The 16,589-nt window shown below is 43.6% G+C and overlaps 6 non-coding genes across 6 annotated transcripts; 3 read left to right on the forward strand and 3 right to left on the reverse strand.

Moving 5' to 3' along the window:
* The first annotated feature begins 1,775 nt into the window (after positions 1 to 1,775).
* On the forward strand, positions 1,776 to 1,858 carry trnal-cag (transfer RNA leucine (anticodon CAG)). Its single transcript has one exon. It is a non-coding gene; the product is annotated as a tRNA-Leu (tRNA).
* A 2,080-nt stretch (positions 1,859 to 3,938) lies between these two features.
* On the reverse strand, positions 3,939 to 4,029 carry trnar-ucu (transfer RNA arginine (anticodon UCU)). Its single transcript is given in 2 exon segments — positions 3,939 to 3,974; positions 3,993 to 4,029. It is a non-coding gene; the product is annotated as a tRNA-Arg (tRNA).
* Positions 4,030 to 6,339: 2,310 nt separating this feature from the next.
* trnap-agg (transfer RNA proline (anticodon AGG)) lies at positions 6,340 to 6,425 on the reverse strand. Its single transcript is given in 2 exon segments — positions 6,340 to 6,375; positions 6,390 to 6,425. It is a non-coding gene; the product is annotated as a tRNA-Pro (tRNA).
* Positions 6,426 to 7,616: 1,191 nt separating this feature from the next.
* On the forward strand, positions 7,617 to 7,688 carry trnad-guc (transfer RNA aspartic acid (anticodon GUC)). Its single transcript has one exon. It is a non-coding gene; the product is annotated as a tRNA-Asp (tRNA).
* A 2,475-nt stretch (positions 7,689 to 10,163) lies between these two features.
* trnai-aau (transfer RNA isoleucine (anticodon AAU)) lies at positions 10,164 to 10,237 on the reverse strand. The gene has a single exon. It is a non-coding gene; the product is annotated as a tRNA-Ile (tRNA).
* A 6,004-nt stretch (positions 10,238 to 16,241) lies between these two features.
* Positions 16,242 to 16,324, forward strand: trnal-uaa (transfer RNA leucine (anticodon UAA)). The gene has a single exon. It is a non-coding gene; the product is annotated as a tRNA-Leu (tRNA).
* The last annotated feature ends 265 nt before the right edge of the window (positions 16,325 to 16,589 follow it).

The raw sequence follows: 16,589 nt of genomic DNA on the forward strand, positions 1-16,589 counted from the left end.
CGGGCGAGAGCTCGGTTTTCAGGAGGTTCCACCAGATTTCTGTAGAAAGAGACCGGACTCGAACCTGTAATCGTTAGAGAGCAGCATGGAAAGAAGCGAAATTAATCGTTTCACCCTCTAGGCTCTGTTAGGCTGCCTATTTGTGGAATATTCCTATTTCAATCCTATTCCATCTCTGCGCCACCAGCCCCCACCCCCACCCCGCCCCATAACACACACACACACACACACACACACACACACACACACACACACACACACACACACACTTTTTTTTGCTGCATCGCTGGCTGTATCGCTGCCGCTTCTTGCTCTCTTCTGCACCTGGACAAAAAATAGCTACTTTCCTTCCAATTTTCACTCTCGCACCTTCACATGGTCCATCTCTGATACTTCCCTATCCTTCCTTGACCTCTCTGTCTCCAATTCTACACAGACTGACCCCCTGTAATTAAAACCCCACCGACTCACAAGTCGAGTACAGATCCTCATTCCCCACTCCCTTTAAGGACGCCATCCCCATTCTCCGAGCTTCTGCACCTCAGTCGAACTGCTCCCCTGTTGCCTCTTTCCAAGGTGTAGAAATTCCGGCTTTGGACTGAGGTAAACACAGTAAGAAGTCTCACAACACCAGGTTAAAGTCCAACAGGTTTATTTGTTAACAAATACCACTAGCTTACGGAGAGCTGCTCCTTTGTCAGGTGAGTGGGAGTTCTGATCACAAACAGTGCAGATAAAGACTCAGTTTACAGAATACTGATCAGAATGTGAGTCTTTACATCTAATCAAGTCTTAAAGGCGCAGACAATATGAGTGGAGATAGCATTAAGCATAGGTTAAAGAGATGTGTATTGTCTCCAGACAGGACAGTAAGTGAGATGAATACACAAGCGGTATGCGCCGTGGCGCCTTTTTTATGTGTTCGCCCTCTCTAACTTTAGAACCTGGCTCCGCCCCTGCAAACTGACCAACTGCAGCCGCTCCAAATAGATTCACAAAATTAATGAACAAACGAAAAACAAGCGCAACTGATCTTTTAAGAAGCTGTGACAGTCTCTGAAAGCATTATATTAACATCTCTTCAAGAACCACTTTGCTGGAACTAATTCAATATGAACCGTTTCAGTGTCAGCTCTATTCATGGCCAGTTCTCAAACAGGCATTGATTGTTTAGAAGTTTTAATGTTATCAGGGAACAGTCATCAATATTCTCAGGGAAGTGAAACTGCCGCCCCGAACTTCATAGAGTCCCGACAGTAAGAAGGAGGCCATTCGGCCCATCGAGCCTGTGCCAACAACAACCACACACCGGCCCTATCCTAATCACCCCATGTATTTAACACGCTAATACTCCGAAGGGGAAATTTAACGTGACCATTCCACCTAACCAGACACTAATTTTCATGGCGGAACGGCCGATTCTGGAAAGACAATATCTGCCATTAGTGCTGCAAATGAAACTGAGGTCTGTTTTGGAGCTTCTGAAACCACATGTTTTCATGGTGGCAAACCTCTGCCCAAAGCTGGTGTCCTGATTTGAATCGATTGCCAGCTGGAGTTTTTCATTTGGATAAAGAATATGGAATGGTGCTGGGCTATTCACCCCTCAAAGCTGTGGAACTCTGAGTCTTACCTTCACCTTGGTCCGTGAACCGCAAAATAAGTGATCAGTTCACCCTCAATCAGTCAATGCGGAGACAGAGTTTGAAATGGAATAACAAGAAAGATGGAACTCTAATCGATTTGGGCAGACGTTTTACACTCAATTGCAGGCGGTGAGGATGGCCGAGCGGTCTAAGGCGCTGCGTTCAGGTCGCAGTCTCATCTGGAGGCGTGGGTTCAAATCCCACTCCTGATATTGGTTACATTTTCCTTCAAGCGGCACCATCCAAACCCAAAAAATCTCTCACGTGACACCACAAGGGCAGCAGATGCAGAGAAACACCGACCATCTCGAAGTTCCACTCCGAGACACACACCATCCTGACTTGGAAACATATTCCCGTTCCGATGGTTCACAATCCTGGAAATTCCTCCCGAACGGCAGTGTGTGTGTGCACAGACACCACATGAACTGCACTGGCTCCAGAATGAATTCATCGCCAATTACTCAAAGATAATTAATTTGGAGAATACAGGCTTCCCGGGTCAGTGACACACATTTCCCGGATGAATGAATCATTAAAAAAAATCTCGCGCCACAGAAGGGACACGCCTGCCTTCAGAGCAGAAAACTGTGTGTATGAATCACACCCTGAACACAGCTACTTTTATACCAGATTTGTGTCTGAAAACAGTATTTGGAACCAACTCACGATGAACCGCTCAATGTTGAACGGAAGAGTTTCACTGAGTGATGTGTCTGATGTTTTTGTTCAATATCGGGGGAAAGGGGGATTTGAAATCGGTGCAGTCATAGCCCACTGTAGGATCCAATTATTTTTCTTTCATGAATCTATCCGGGATCCCATAGCATCTGTGGAGAGAGAAACAGTCGTTCCAGTGTAAGGTCTGCATCTGAAATGTGAACTATCTCTATTTTCACAGATCCTTTCCAGTACTGATCGTAAATCTGTTTTCACAAACACGACCAGATCTGGAACGTATTTCCAGCATTCCGCTGTACCAAAGTTAGCAATGTCAGGCTCTGTGGCTAATTTGGTTAAAGTGCCTGTGTAACAGCAGGCATATCCTTGTTTCCAATCAGTGTGCACGGACACTGTTAGTATCACTTATTTCCACAAATACACAATATCCGGAACGACTTTCCAGCATTCGACCCCACAGGAAGTCTGTGTGGTTTAGTTGTTGAAATCGCCTTTCTGGTAAACAGGTGATGTGGGGTTTGAATCTCAGTCCAGCCTGGATTCCTATCAAGTGATCTTTGCAATTGTGCAAGTCACAATGTCCCTTCCTTGTTAGTCAATATTATCTATCCCTTCACAGTTGATCATCTACAAAGATGAAACAAAAATACATTTCGAGACTCCCCACGATTATTCCGACTGTTTATTTACACGATCGAGGTATTTTCATCATCTTGATGTGAAAAAAAAACATTTAATTTGCAACAAACCCAACGGTGTAAGTTCTACAAACACAGTTTTCTTTTTTTTGTCCCCTCAGGGAATTTCTAACACTGTCAAATGACCTTAGAATCATACAATCCGGACAGTGCTGAAGGAGACCATTCTGCCCATCGAGTCTGTAGCGACTCTCCGTCAGAGAATCGCACATAGGCCCTATGCCCACTAATCTACCTGTACAAACACTTTGGGGACCGAGGGGCAATCGAGCATGGCCAATCCGCCCAAACTGCTCATCTTTGTGGGAGGAAACCGGAACACCTGTTTTCCTGGGATAACTTGCCTGGTTGAATGCAACCTGAACAGCTCTACAAACATTTCCCACCATCCAGGAGAAAGCATCCCACTTCATCTCTTCTCATGTATAAAAGTTCACTCTCTCCACTACAGAAACCCAATGGCAGCAGTGTGCACCATCTACAAGATGCACTGCAGCAACACAGCAAGACTCCTTTTCCAGCACCTTCCAAACCCACGGCCACTACAGCCTAGAAGGACAAGTGCAGCAGATACATCAGGATAACACCACCACGCTGCAGGGCACTGATATTTATTGATTGATTTTTAGTTATTTATAAGTTGTTGTTGTTGCGTGTGAGTTTTTAATCTTCTTTATCTTCCAAAAGAAGCAGAAGAATTATTGAAAAATAAGTTCCTACTTCCAACGCAATCAGCGAACGGAATATCAAACGTTAAGAAAGCCACTGGCGTTTGTGTTTTCTTCTGTGGTTTCCCTGAGAACCGAGTAAACAAACACAGCGTGGAAAGATGGCAGAGCAGGAAATATCTGTGTCAAAGCTGAATCGCGTCAATGAAGCAGCAAACCGTTTGCTACTAATCTGATCCAAAACACAACTCTGATGGGATTTGAACCCACAACCTTTGAATGGCTAATCTGTCTGGAATTAGAAGCCCAACGCGCTATCCATTGCGCCACAGAGTCACATGTCCAATGTACCCTTTACAGGGTCTTATATGGATTCTTGACAATGTTAACAGCTGCTGGTAAGTTCAACAATCTTGTATTTAAAACGTCGGGAACTTCACTGATTGCAAACCATGTTGAACATCTTATGCCTGTTAAAACAGCGTTGGAATTGCAGACCTTTATGTCCTTTTTATAGGAAATCTGTCCAGAATGATCCTCCCTCTCTTTCCTCCTCATTCGCTTGCACATCTTGGAGTCTAATCTGGCAGGCTTCATCGTCGGGAGACACATTCTACTCCCTCTGTCACAGGGCGGATCAGTTGCAGTAAAACCCCTGAACAGAACACAACACAAAGCTGGAAGCTGGAAATCTGAAACAAAAACAGGAAATGCTCAGCAGAAGAGGCAACACTTTGATGAATGGAGATTTGTGTAAAACCAGCTCCTGAAGCACAGCACAGCTGCAAAGTTTAAAGTTTCCTTTAAATTTAAATTTAAATTAAATATTAAAAATTAAAATAAAAAAAAATTAAAATAAAAATAAAATTAAATAGGGATTGGAATGCCCTGCCTGCTGCAGTTGTAAATGCGCCTAGTTTGGGGGCGTTTAAGAGATCCGTAGATAGGTTTATGGGTGGAAAGGGATTGGTTTAGGTTAGAGGGTCATTGCTTTTTAATTGGTCGGCTGTTCTGCGCTGTAATGTTTTATGTTCTGTGTTCTATATATCCACAATGGATGCTCCATTCTGTGATTTTGAGCAATTCAAATTGAGAATGTGCATTGTTATTCTAGTCGCCACAGCCTGAAAACCACTTCAGGCATTGATGTCACCCTTGGATTTTAAATTTGTAAATCCATTCTCTATCTTTTTGAAGCGAATATTGAAACATTATCCATCACCCGCTCAGTTCTTTTTGAACGAGAAGGAGAATTGAGGATATATTTGGATAACTCTCTTTGACGAAATTTGTACAGAAGCATAAAGGCGAGAATCACACACAGCGCTTCATTAAACTCACCCGCTAAACATTGAAAGGTGACAGTTATTAATCAAGGGGTGGAAATCCATTTATTCGTTTATTCTTTGTGGACAATAGGAAAGTTGGAACAGTATGCAATCTGGACAATATAACTGAGCAGAGTGAAACACAATGGGGACTGGGTAAGATGAGCCGACCATGGGCAGTGAACAAAGTGGAGGTGCAATGTTGTCAGACGGAGCAGGGAGTCGTTGCAGAGTGAAGGTACATCGGAACGTGGGAGTGTTAAATGTTTAATGCTCACTGTACAAGTAGACGGTGAAATACAGACCTCAGGCTGGATATTCAATCTGTTCTGAGATGGGTGAATAGACTGTGGCATCTTGGCATGGTGCAATAGGGACGAGGAACACTAAAGGTATACACTTTAATTTATATCACCTCTCCTAGAGCTTCGGACCGAAATATAACACTTCACACTTTCTTACATTAATTAAATTGCATCTTTCGTATGTCTGCCCATTCCACCAGCCGGTCTGTATCTTCTTGAAGATGGTCAATATCCTTCTCACTAAAGTTTCTCACTATTTTCAAGTTTTGTACTGCTGGTAAATTTTGAGATTGAAACCAGTACACCCAGGTATCGATCAGTAATATACGTGGAGAAAAGCACGTTTCTCTCTATATACCATCCCTAATCAGAAATAGGTAAATTTTTGTGTAATATATGCTTTAATATGTTTGTACCAATAATTAAACTATTGCATAGTGAAATTCTGACTATTCTAAACAACAATGATTCAACATGCCACTTGGTTCAAAAGGAAATACATACCGGTACTAACACCCTTACTTAAAAAGCATAGCCTTGCTGATTTATCTGTATTTATATGATGAATAAACTCAGCACAACATGGGCAGGCGGGCCGAATGGAGTACTTCTACTCTTATTCCCTATCTTCGTGTGTCTGTATCCTGGTTGTTAATTTCCCCTCAACTGGATTGCTGAAACACACGGTTCACTGGGAATACCAGAATAAAACTAAAATATGAGAGATAAATCAAACTGTGGGATTCTCAGCTCTGTCAGACTGTCTGGTCTTCAGACAAGATGACAACTGACGGCATTCAGCCAGTTTCCTGAATCCACAGCACGCGGTTATTTATCCGGTGTATCCGATCCCAGAGACCCACAACAAGGTTAAATGACCTTAAATCGAGTGATTTTTTTTTCTCGTGTTCTGCAGTAATATATTCTCTACAATGACTTCTCGGGAACACGAAACTGCTCCTGATTTCACTCATTCTCAGAATCTACTCTGGAGAAAAATGAAAGCAAACCCCGGGCTCGTCCGGGATTTGAACCCGGGATCTCTCGCATTTCCGTGTCGTGACCCTAAGCGAGAATCATACCCCTAGACCAACGAGCCAACTGCCAACCACTGTGCGATGGAAGCATCTTTTCAATGTCTCCTTTAGCTTTTTAACCATCTTTTCGGAACAACATTGTAAAATCAGGAATGTTCCCGAACAATGTTCCATTTCACTGTCTGTTCTGGTGAAGATCAGAAGCAGTGATATCAGTTTTCACCACTCGCCAAGTCGACCTGTTACAAACTCGCCAGTCGCGTCGGTAATCTCATTCTGACAGCTGGATTTGATTTGGTTTGATTTATTTTTGTCACATGAAATAGTACACAGTGAAAGGTATGGTTTCTTGCAGACAAAGCATACCGCACATAGAGAAGGAAGGGAAAAAGTGCTGGATGTAATACCACCTCATCTTTCCACAAATAAGGGGACCAAAACTGGACACAATATTCCAGTTGTGACTTCATCAACACAATTAAAACAATATTTCTCGACTTTCTTGCTCCAGTTTTTTTGCAATATATGCTTGCATTCAACTTGCCTTTTTAAAATTAGACATTTTACCCGCATACTGACTTTCTGTGATTCTGGACAGGGACAGCCAGATCCCTCTGCCCAGACAGATTTTGAAACTGCTTTCCAGAAGGATAATAATTTGCCTTTCGCATTTATCCACATTGAACTCCATCTGCCAAAAGCTATCCAATTCTCCGAGTATATCTAGATCCATTTGTAATATTTTTACATCCTCTTCACCGCCTGCTTTCCCACAAATTGTGCATTATTCGCAAATTTTGTCCTGTTACACTCGACAAAAGAAAAACTACGTATTTCTTGAAAGATAAAAGTAAAATCCTGCCGATGCTGGAATCTGAAACAATAAATGAAAATGCTGGAAAAACTCAGCAGGTCTGACCTCATCTGTGGAGAGAGACCAGCTGAGATTGTCCAGCATGTTCAGACTTCAACACACCCCGTCTTTCCTCCAAAATTAAAAAGAACATGCGGTTTGATATGAACGGCAAACGCACCTTTCTGTCTCCACCTGATTTGTGTTTTTTTCTTCATGCATCCATCTCATTCTCTTTCCTGCTAATCCAAAAGTCTTAATTAGTTAGATAAAGCCGCTGTTTGCTGCATTAAATTTTTCTCCGTATTGGGGAAAATAACTGATCTCGTCAGAACTGAGTTGTCGCTCCGGAAGTGTAAGTGACAAGTGTGCAATGCGTATGGTCACTGCACGAGTCAGCTCCTCGTTAGTATAGTGGTTAGTATCCCCGCCTGTCACGCGGGAGACCGGGGTTCAATTCCCCGACGGGGAGTTAATCGCCATTTTACTACTTCAAATTGTACTTGTGTTGTTCTCAAACTTTCAAAATAGAAACGAAAAAGACTGTCACGAAATGAAACTTTCAAAAATGCAAATCTTTACATTTGTACCGACACTTTTCGTGACCTGAGATCAACGTTCGTTCAATTCATCAGCATTTTGGCTCACCTTTGATTTGGCGATGTCACGTAGTCAACACGTGGAATATTTCCCTGATATTAGCACAATGTCAATAAATGCTGTGATTTCATATTTTTCAGTTCTATTTTTGGATGATCCACTGATTCCCAAACCCCTGAAAATAGAAAGGAAACCTCCAATGTTTTTCAACATTGGAAATCCTTTTGAGTCTGTGAGTTGTGAAGATTCATGCAGCGTGAGGAATGGAATATTAATGCATGATTGTCAGAGCAGGAAGGTTCAGTTCGAGCTGGACAAAATTTTGGTGAGGCCACCGCTGGAGGACAGTGTGCAGTTCCGGTCAAATCACTACAGTTAGGATTTCATTCCGTTGGAGAGTGTGCAGTTTCCATTTACCAGGGACCAGATCGTTGCCTGGGATGGAGAATTTGAGTGATGAAGAGAGTCCATGTAGACAACATTCACTGTCCTATTCTCATCAACCACATTTGTCACTTCCTTGAAACACTCGATCATGTTCGTGAGACACGGCCTCCCCTTTACAAAACCATATTGTTTCCCACTAATATGTCCACTCAGTTCCAAGTGGGAAAAGATCCTATCTCGAAGAATCCTCTCCAGTAATTCCCCGGCCTTTGATGTAAGGCTCACCGGCCTGTAATTACCTGGATTGTTGCTGTTATCCTTCTTCAGCAAAGGAACAACATAGGCGATTCTCCGATCATCTGGGACCTCCTCTGTCGCCAGTCAGAATACAAAGATTTCTCTTAAGGCTCCAACAATTTCCTCCCTTGTCTCTCTCAGTATTGGGGGTATATTCCATCAGACCTATCTTGTCGACCTTAATATTTCTCAAAGGCACCAATACCTTCTCCGTTTTGATCTCAACATGACTCAAACCACCTGCACATCCTTCCCCAGACTCATAGTCATACACGTCGTTTTCGGTCCACATGACGCAAAGTAATCATTTAATACTTCACCCATTTACTCTAGCTCCACGCATAGATTCTCTCCCTTGCCCTTGAGTGGGCCAACCCTCTTGCTCATTATGAATATATAAACAGCCCTGGGATTTTCCTTAATCCTGCTGGCCAGTGTTTTTTTGTGACCACTTTTAGTCTATTGTTTCATTATATTTTTCATCTTCCTCATCAGGTTAAGGAGCGGCGCTCCAAAAGCTCATCTTACCAAATAAACCTGTTGGACTTTAACCTGGTGTCCTGCTGCTACTTAATGTGCCTACCCCAGTCCCACGTCAGCAACTCCACATCGGTCTGTGAGAGAATGGAATTAATACTGTATCTGTCACCCATGATCTGCATACAGATTTGTTCCTCTATCTCTTTCTCACCACACTTCCCTTTTTCCTTCTCTATCACTTCTGTTCACATCGTATTGAATAGTAATTGCCTGGTGTTCTATGTGACTGATGGAGTCACTCTGTCCGTGGTACTGTTGGGGACTCAATGTGTATTTGCCAGTTAGTGGGAGCTGGGAGTGACTGCGGGGTTCATTCCCTCCCTGCGATGCTCTGTCATTTTGGGATTAATGTTGTAACTGTCCTTCTCGGCCTCTATATGAGGGGACTGGGTTTACTTTTACATATCAGTCTCTGCAACTGCCTGTGGGATTCATCCTCTAATTGTCAGTCTCTGGCTGTGTAAATCAATGTGTATTCTTTAAATATCAGAGAAGAGAGAAAATTACAGCATAGGAGCTGCCCTTCAGCTCTCTGAGCCTCCGCCGACCATGCTGCCCATGTGAACTAAAACCTCCTTTCAGTCTGTGGCACTGAGCCTGCTTTCTGCTCAATGGGCCGAGTGTTGGCGAGTGGAATTAGTTGGGCAGGCCAGGGCATTTCATACATCACTGTAGATTCGATGGGCCAAAGGGCCTCTTCTACACTATCCTATTCTCTGATACATGACCTTACAACCCAAGCTTGGAAAATGATGTATTCATAGATAATGTATTTTGGGTGGGTGTCAGTATAAACTGCAGAAATTTGGTTCATGTCTTAAAACTCACAGTTTGTTTTCCCCGCATAGAATTGTTGATATTTCAAACACTTTGTCTGAATTTGTTGTGAATGCTGAAAATGTAGTGACTTTTCGAACACTTCATCGAATCATAGAAACCCTCCAGTGCATAAAGATGCCATTTGGCCCATCGAGTCCGCACTGACCACAATTCCACCCAAGCCCTATCCCGATATCCCTCCGTATTTGCCCCTCATCCCACGACATCTCAGGACATTCAGAGACAATTTCAGCATGGACTACCGTGCCGCCTGATACCGTTCAGTTTGAGGGAAAAGGTAAACTGGCCCGTACGGGGATTGAACCCGCGACCTTGGCGTTATTAGCACCACGCTCTAACCAACTGAGCTAACCGGCCACACGCAGAGTGCCGTCCACGGACGGTTATCGGGGCAGCACGGTAGCATAATGGTCAGCACTGCTGCTGCACAGCTTCAGGGACCTGGCTTCAATTAGAGGAGTTTGCACATTCTCCACGGGCCTGCGTGGGTTTCCTTCGGATTCTCCGGTTTCCTCCAACAGTCCAAAGATGTGTGGGTTAGGTTGATTGGCTGTGCTAAAATTTCCCCTTAGTGGCCTGAGATGCGAAGGTTCGAGGAATTAGCGGGTAAAAAATGTAGGGATATGGGGGTAGGGCCTGGATAGGATTGTGGTCCGTGCAGACTGGATGGGCTGAAGGGCCTCTTTCTGCACTGTAGGGTTAAAGAAAAACACTTATCAGAAACATAGTGTGATTTCTATATGTGTGTTGCCTGATGTTGTTGTTGCTGTTCTTGTTTTTTTTTTACTGTGACTGTGTTTTCACTGACTGGCAATGAAGACAAATAAATAAATGTCTCATGATCGAATTGAATGGTAGAACAGAATCAAAGTGCCATGTGCAATGTCTGTTCTTAATTGCTGTGTTCTGGTGACTGGAAGAGACGGATCGATGGATACTGAGGGAAATAAGGGTGGAAATTGCAGTGGCAATGGAGGCAATTTCTAACCCAGCTCGTTATATGGGTGGTGCCAAATGAGTGGAGAATTGCAAAGGGTAAAGACACCTCTTCAGAAATGGCTGTAAGAATGAGTCCAATCAGTTTCATATCAGTTTAATTGTTGGGCCGAAGGGCCTGTTTCCTGTGCTGTGTTCTTCTTTGTTGTTCAATATGTAATATTCTCCAAATAATAACCGGAGAGGTAAAAAAATAACACCCACCTGTGCTGATGCACAATAATTAAGGAAAGCCCCTCAGTAATCCCATAGTTAATGAACTTGATCGAGATTTTCATGAGGGTAATGGAAAAGGCGAGGATTCAAATCCCAGTCCTGATCATGCTTGGGGGAGGCAGTGGCAGTGGACAAGTAATCCAGAGATCCTGGGTAATACTCTGGGAAGCTGGGTTCAAAACCCAAAAGGGCAGATGGTGAAATTTTAATTCAAGACAAACCCTGAATTAATTGTCCATTTTTATAAAACCTCATACCGTTTACTAATGTCCTTCAGGGAACAAAATCTGCAGGAGGAGTGTATTTGAGTCAGCAAGTCCAGAGGTAACAAAAACATGGATGAGGGTTTCAGGTACAGTTGAGATCAGGTATTATCCACAATGTGTGAAGTTACACAGCTGGAAACAGCTGGCCTTGGTGCAGGAACAGATGTGTGGTCAGAATCTCATTTCCAGGTGTAATGATGTGCCAAGGTTATATGAGTTTGTTTCAGCCTCGACAGTGACCAGGGAGAGTGATGGAGTCATTGACTGGGAATGGAATTTGTGGTGGGACCTTTGGCCTTCCAGTTGTTTAATGGGGAATTATCTGCTTATCGAGTACAAGCTGCTGGATAAGCAATCTAATAATTTAATAAGAGGGATTGGTTCTGAGAGCTGATGGTGAGCTGGAACTGGGTATTATCAGCTTACGTGTGAAAACTAACACTGATCTTCAGATTATGACACCGAGAGGTGAGGTCTAGAAATAGAAGGGAGCCAAGGTTAGATCCTTCAAAGATTCGAGAGGTAACAACACAGGAGGGAGAAGAGTGACCATTGCGGGTGATATTGTGCCACTGACCAGAAGGGTAAGAATGGAACGAGGCGAGTGCAGTCTTCCCCAGCTGGACAACCATAGAGTATAGAACATTACAGCGCAGTACAGGCCCTTCGGCCCTCGATGTTGTGCCGACCGGTGGAACGAATCTAATGACCCTCCAACCTAAACTATTCCAATATTATCCATTTCCCTATCCAACTGATCATTTGAACGCCCTTAAAGTTGGCGAGTCCACAACTGCTGCAGGCAGGGCATTCCACGCCCTTACTACCCTCTGAGCAAAGAACCTACCTCTGACATCTGTCCTATAATTATCACCCCTTAATTTAAAACTATGTCCCCTTGTGTTAGCCATCACCATCCGAGGAAAAAGGCTCTCACTGTCCACCCTATCCAATCCTCTGATCATCTTGTATGCCTCAATCAGGTCACCTCTTAACCTTCTTCCCTCTAGCGAAAACAACCTCAAGTCCCTCAGCCTTTCCGCATAAGACCTTCCCACCATACCAGGCAACATCCTGGTAAACTTCCTCTGCACCTTTTCCAATGCTTCCACATCTTTCTTATAATGCGGCGACCAGAACTGTACGCAATACTCCAAGTGCGGCCGCACCAGAGTTTTGTACAGTTGCAACATGACCTCACGGCTCCGAAATTCAATCCCTCTACCAATAAAAGCTAACACACCGTACGCCTTCTTAACAACCATATCAACCTGGGTGCCAACATTCAGGGATCTATGCACATGTACACCGAGATCTCTCTGCTTGTCGACACTTCCATTAGCCCTATATTCTGTACTCCTGTTACTCTTACCAACGTGAATCACCTCACACTTTTCCGTATTGGTCTTCTATACTTTGCTCAATCTGTTCTTCACAACAATCCTTGAACTGATGTGATGGGAATTTCTTTCGCTGAGAGAAGCGACAATCCCAACATTGAACAGCCTGTTGAATATTCATGGTCTAAGACAAAAAGGATCGCATTTCCCCCTGAATCTGCTGTGTTTTTCTTCAATGTTCCTTTCAAATGACAGCCTGAAAGGATAGCTAGCTAATAGAAGTTTATTCGCTGAAGAATTTACGCACCGATGGCTTGTTAGTCTAGTGGTATGATTCTCGCTTCGGCGGTTACACTGCTTGGAATTGCGAGAGGTCCCAGTTTCAAATCCCGGACGACCCCTCACTTGTTGCCAGTTCTGGTTCCAAATGTTGGTTGTTTATTTGGAAAAAACAACAGGTTGCGTTTTCGATGGCGGTATATGCATGTCTTCAGATCAGGTTTGAAATCCAGCAACACATCCCGACAATTTTCTTAATGCTGCAAATCAAAAGTTTTCAAGAATGTTAACCCACGGAACCAGACTGGAAACTTATCCCAATGAATCAATCAGGGCTGTCCATTGCTTGTTGCGTCAGGGATTCTTGCATCGTGTGTTCAGTTGTGTTTTGGTCAGAAAGGAATTGAGGTCTGACAATGCTGTGGGGGGAGGAGGTGCGGGGGCGGTGGGGGAGGTGGGCGGGAGGGGGAGGAGGGGTCACAGTTTGCTTTTGAATTGATTATATTTTCACTATGTCTCGGGCGTTCCACTGAGCAGGAAGTGAATCTTTGTGAAACTGTTCGTTATTCCACTCCAGAGGTAATTAACTCAATGAAGAGGAGGTATGGAGAGGCTACCCGTGTTTGATTCCACGCTAGGACTGGGTGCCATGCATCTGAGGATACTGAAAGACATGATCAGTGTAATTGCGAAGAGACTGGAAATAACTTTCCAACTTCCGATTTATTAAGGTAACAATGTTTTTTGAACTGTCTTGGGTATTTTGAAATTGTAACCGAGAGTCTTGCTAAAGATAATACTGTTCATGCGGTTTACATAAACTTCCAAAAGCACGGAAATTTTTAATCAGGCAGATTAAAATAAATGCATCAAAATGTGAATTGATTCGTTTTGAAGAACCCAGGTTCAAAACATAAACTACATGGTACAGTTCTAAAGAGGCAAATATGTACATATATCTTCCAAGTTCCAAGTTGACAGGGATGATCATAGAGGTTTACAGCATGAAAAAAGGCCCTTCAGCCCAACTCGTCATTTTTTACCCACTAAGCTAGTCCCAATTGCCCGCGTTTGGCCCATATCCCTCGATAGTCATCTGACACATGTAACTGTCCAAACGCTTTTAAAAAATAAAGTTATACTCACTTTTACTACTACCTCTGGCAGCTTGTTCGAGACAATCACCATCCGTAAAAAATAAAAATTCCCCTCTGCACCCTTTTGTATCTCACCCCTCTCAGCTTAAACGTATACCTCCAGTTTTAGACTCCCCTACAATTTCGAAAAGATATGGACTGTCTCGCTGATCAATGATCCTTATTATTTTGTAGACCTCAAGAAGATCACCCCTAAGTCCAGAGAAAAATTCCTTGCCTATCCAGTCTCTTCTTGTAACTCAAATCATCAAGTCTTGGTAGCATTCTAGTCATTTTTTTCTGCACTCTTTCTAGTTGAATAATATCCTTTCTCTAATAGGGTGACCAGAACTGTACACAGGACGGTGAGGAGAGTGATCATAATAAATCAGACGGTGCTCTGCGTCTTTTTTTTAATCAATGGGGTACTGAGGACAAAATAACAGAAGCTATGTTAAACCTACATTTAAATTGGGTTCAGTTTCAAGTGGATACTGTTTCCATTTTCTACAGAGCAATTTATAAGAATATTATAAAAGAATTCAGAAGGTGGCAGAAATGTTTCACCAGAATAGTTCAATTGATGAAGAATTTTATTTATTGAGAATGGTTTGACACACTGCGACTGATCTACTTGGAGAAGAGAAGGTTCTGAGGAACAAAGAACAAAGGACAACACAGCACGGGAAACAGGCCCTTCGGCCCAACGAGCCCGCGCCGCCATTTTAACATTATGAGTCTCCTCTCCACCCATGACCCTTGTATTGGAGGTAATCGCTAAAAGAAGCAACAGCAGCATAAAGGAAATGCTGCCTCAGAGAGGGGTCACGGCAGGTTCACTTGAATTCGATTATTATTCCAAAAATAAAATATGCAGGTTAATACGCAATTATATAATTTTTATATTCATTTATGGGCGTCACTGGCTGGCCAGCATTTATTGCCCAATCATAGTTGCCCGAGTGCAGTTGAGAGTCAACCACATTGCTGTTACTCTGGAGTCACACGGAGGCCAAACCGGAAAGGACGTCAAATTTCGTTCCACAAAGGGGTTTGGTGAACCAGATGGTTATGCCCGTGATTGACAATGGATGAAAGCATAAATAGGATCTTCATTCCACATATTTTGTATTAAATTCAAACCCCACCAGCTGCTGTGTTGGGATTCGAACAAGGGTCCCTAGAGACCTGTACTTTGAGGGTAGCTCAGAGTCAAACACACTGCTGTTGATCCGGAACAACATCCAGGCCAGACAGGGTAAGAATTCCGTCCGCAAAAAAAATCAGTTAATCAGCTGTTTCTTTTTTCTCCGACAATCGACTCAAGATCATTAATTCCAGGCATTTTTATTGATCCCGAATTTCAGCATCTGCCGTGTGGTGGATGTGTGAGGATGCATGTGAGTGTGTGTGTAAGAGAGAGATGAAGTCATTTTCAGTCTGTTTGTGATTGTGGATTAATCCCTTCTATTCCCTCACAAGCACAGTGAGCCCCTTGCACCTCTGAACTCTAATTGAAAAACCCTTGTACCCCTGTGACCCTGGGAGTGGGTGGAGGGGGGGGGGTGCGCAGTAATGGGTGGGTGATGTTTGAAGCCAATGCCTCAGGATGCTGAGTGTGAAAAAGTCGATTTTAAAGAATGTGTGTCGGAAACTGAAGAGTGAACTTGCCTGTGAGAAGATCACAGAAAAGCTGTGTCTGGAGCTGCGCACTGGAGACAAGTTTTGTGTTGTCAGTAAATGAACTCCTGTAATGAAGGAACAAAATCAGAAACAGAAAATCCTGCAAATATTCAGCAGCTCCGAAAGCAGCTGTGGAGAGATATTCCTGTCGCCAGGATGTAACTCTCCAATTGGATACTTCACGTTGCTCAGATCTGACACTCTCAACACCTTCCTGTAAGGAACAGGAAGGGCGGGAATTGGGTCTTTGTTGATTTGAGCAAACAGAGCAATGCAGCAATGAGAAGCTCCTCACCCCCTGGCGGCTTGGGGGAGGATGGGACTGAGAGACAGGACTCCAGGTTGGGTTCAAAAATGGGGGAAAGAGCACATCGAGTTTTTATTGGAATGACAATGAAGATGGAATTCAAATCGACTTGTGCGGATTCATAGCCTGCCTCAGGTCGTCAGGATGGCCGAGTGGTTTAAGGCGCTGTGTTTAAGTCGCAATCTTCTCTGGAGGTGTGGGTTCTAGTCCCACTGCTGACATTTTTACCCTCCCTGTTCCAGACACAATCCACACCCGCGAAATATCTCCCCCGGAATGACAATGGTTGCAGGGGCTCAGGAACAGCGACCTCCGGCAAGTTCCATTCCGAGACACATCCCATCCTGTCTCTGAAATATATCACCGGTTCTGCGGCTGGCTGACCATCGTGGAACTCCTTCCCGAAAAGCAATGTATCAGTACAGACACCACATGGACTGCAGTGGCTCAAGAATGAATTCCCTGAAAAAATATCTCGAAAATAAT

The sequence above is a fragment of the Carcharhinus amblyrhynchos genome, unplaced genomic scaffold, assembly GCF_965287045.1.
Source record: "Carcharhinus amblyrhynchos unplaced genomic scaffold, sCarAmb.v2.hapA scaffold_42, whole genome shotgun sequence".
Classification (NCBI taxonomy): Eukaryota; Metazoa; Chordata; class Chondrichthyes; order Carcharhiniformes; family Carcharhinidae; genus Carcharhinus; species Carcharhinus amblyrhynchos.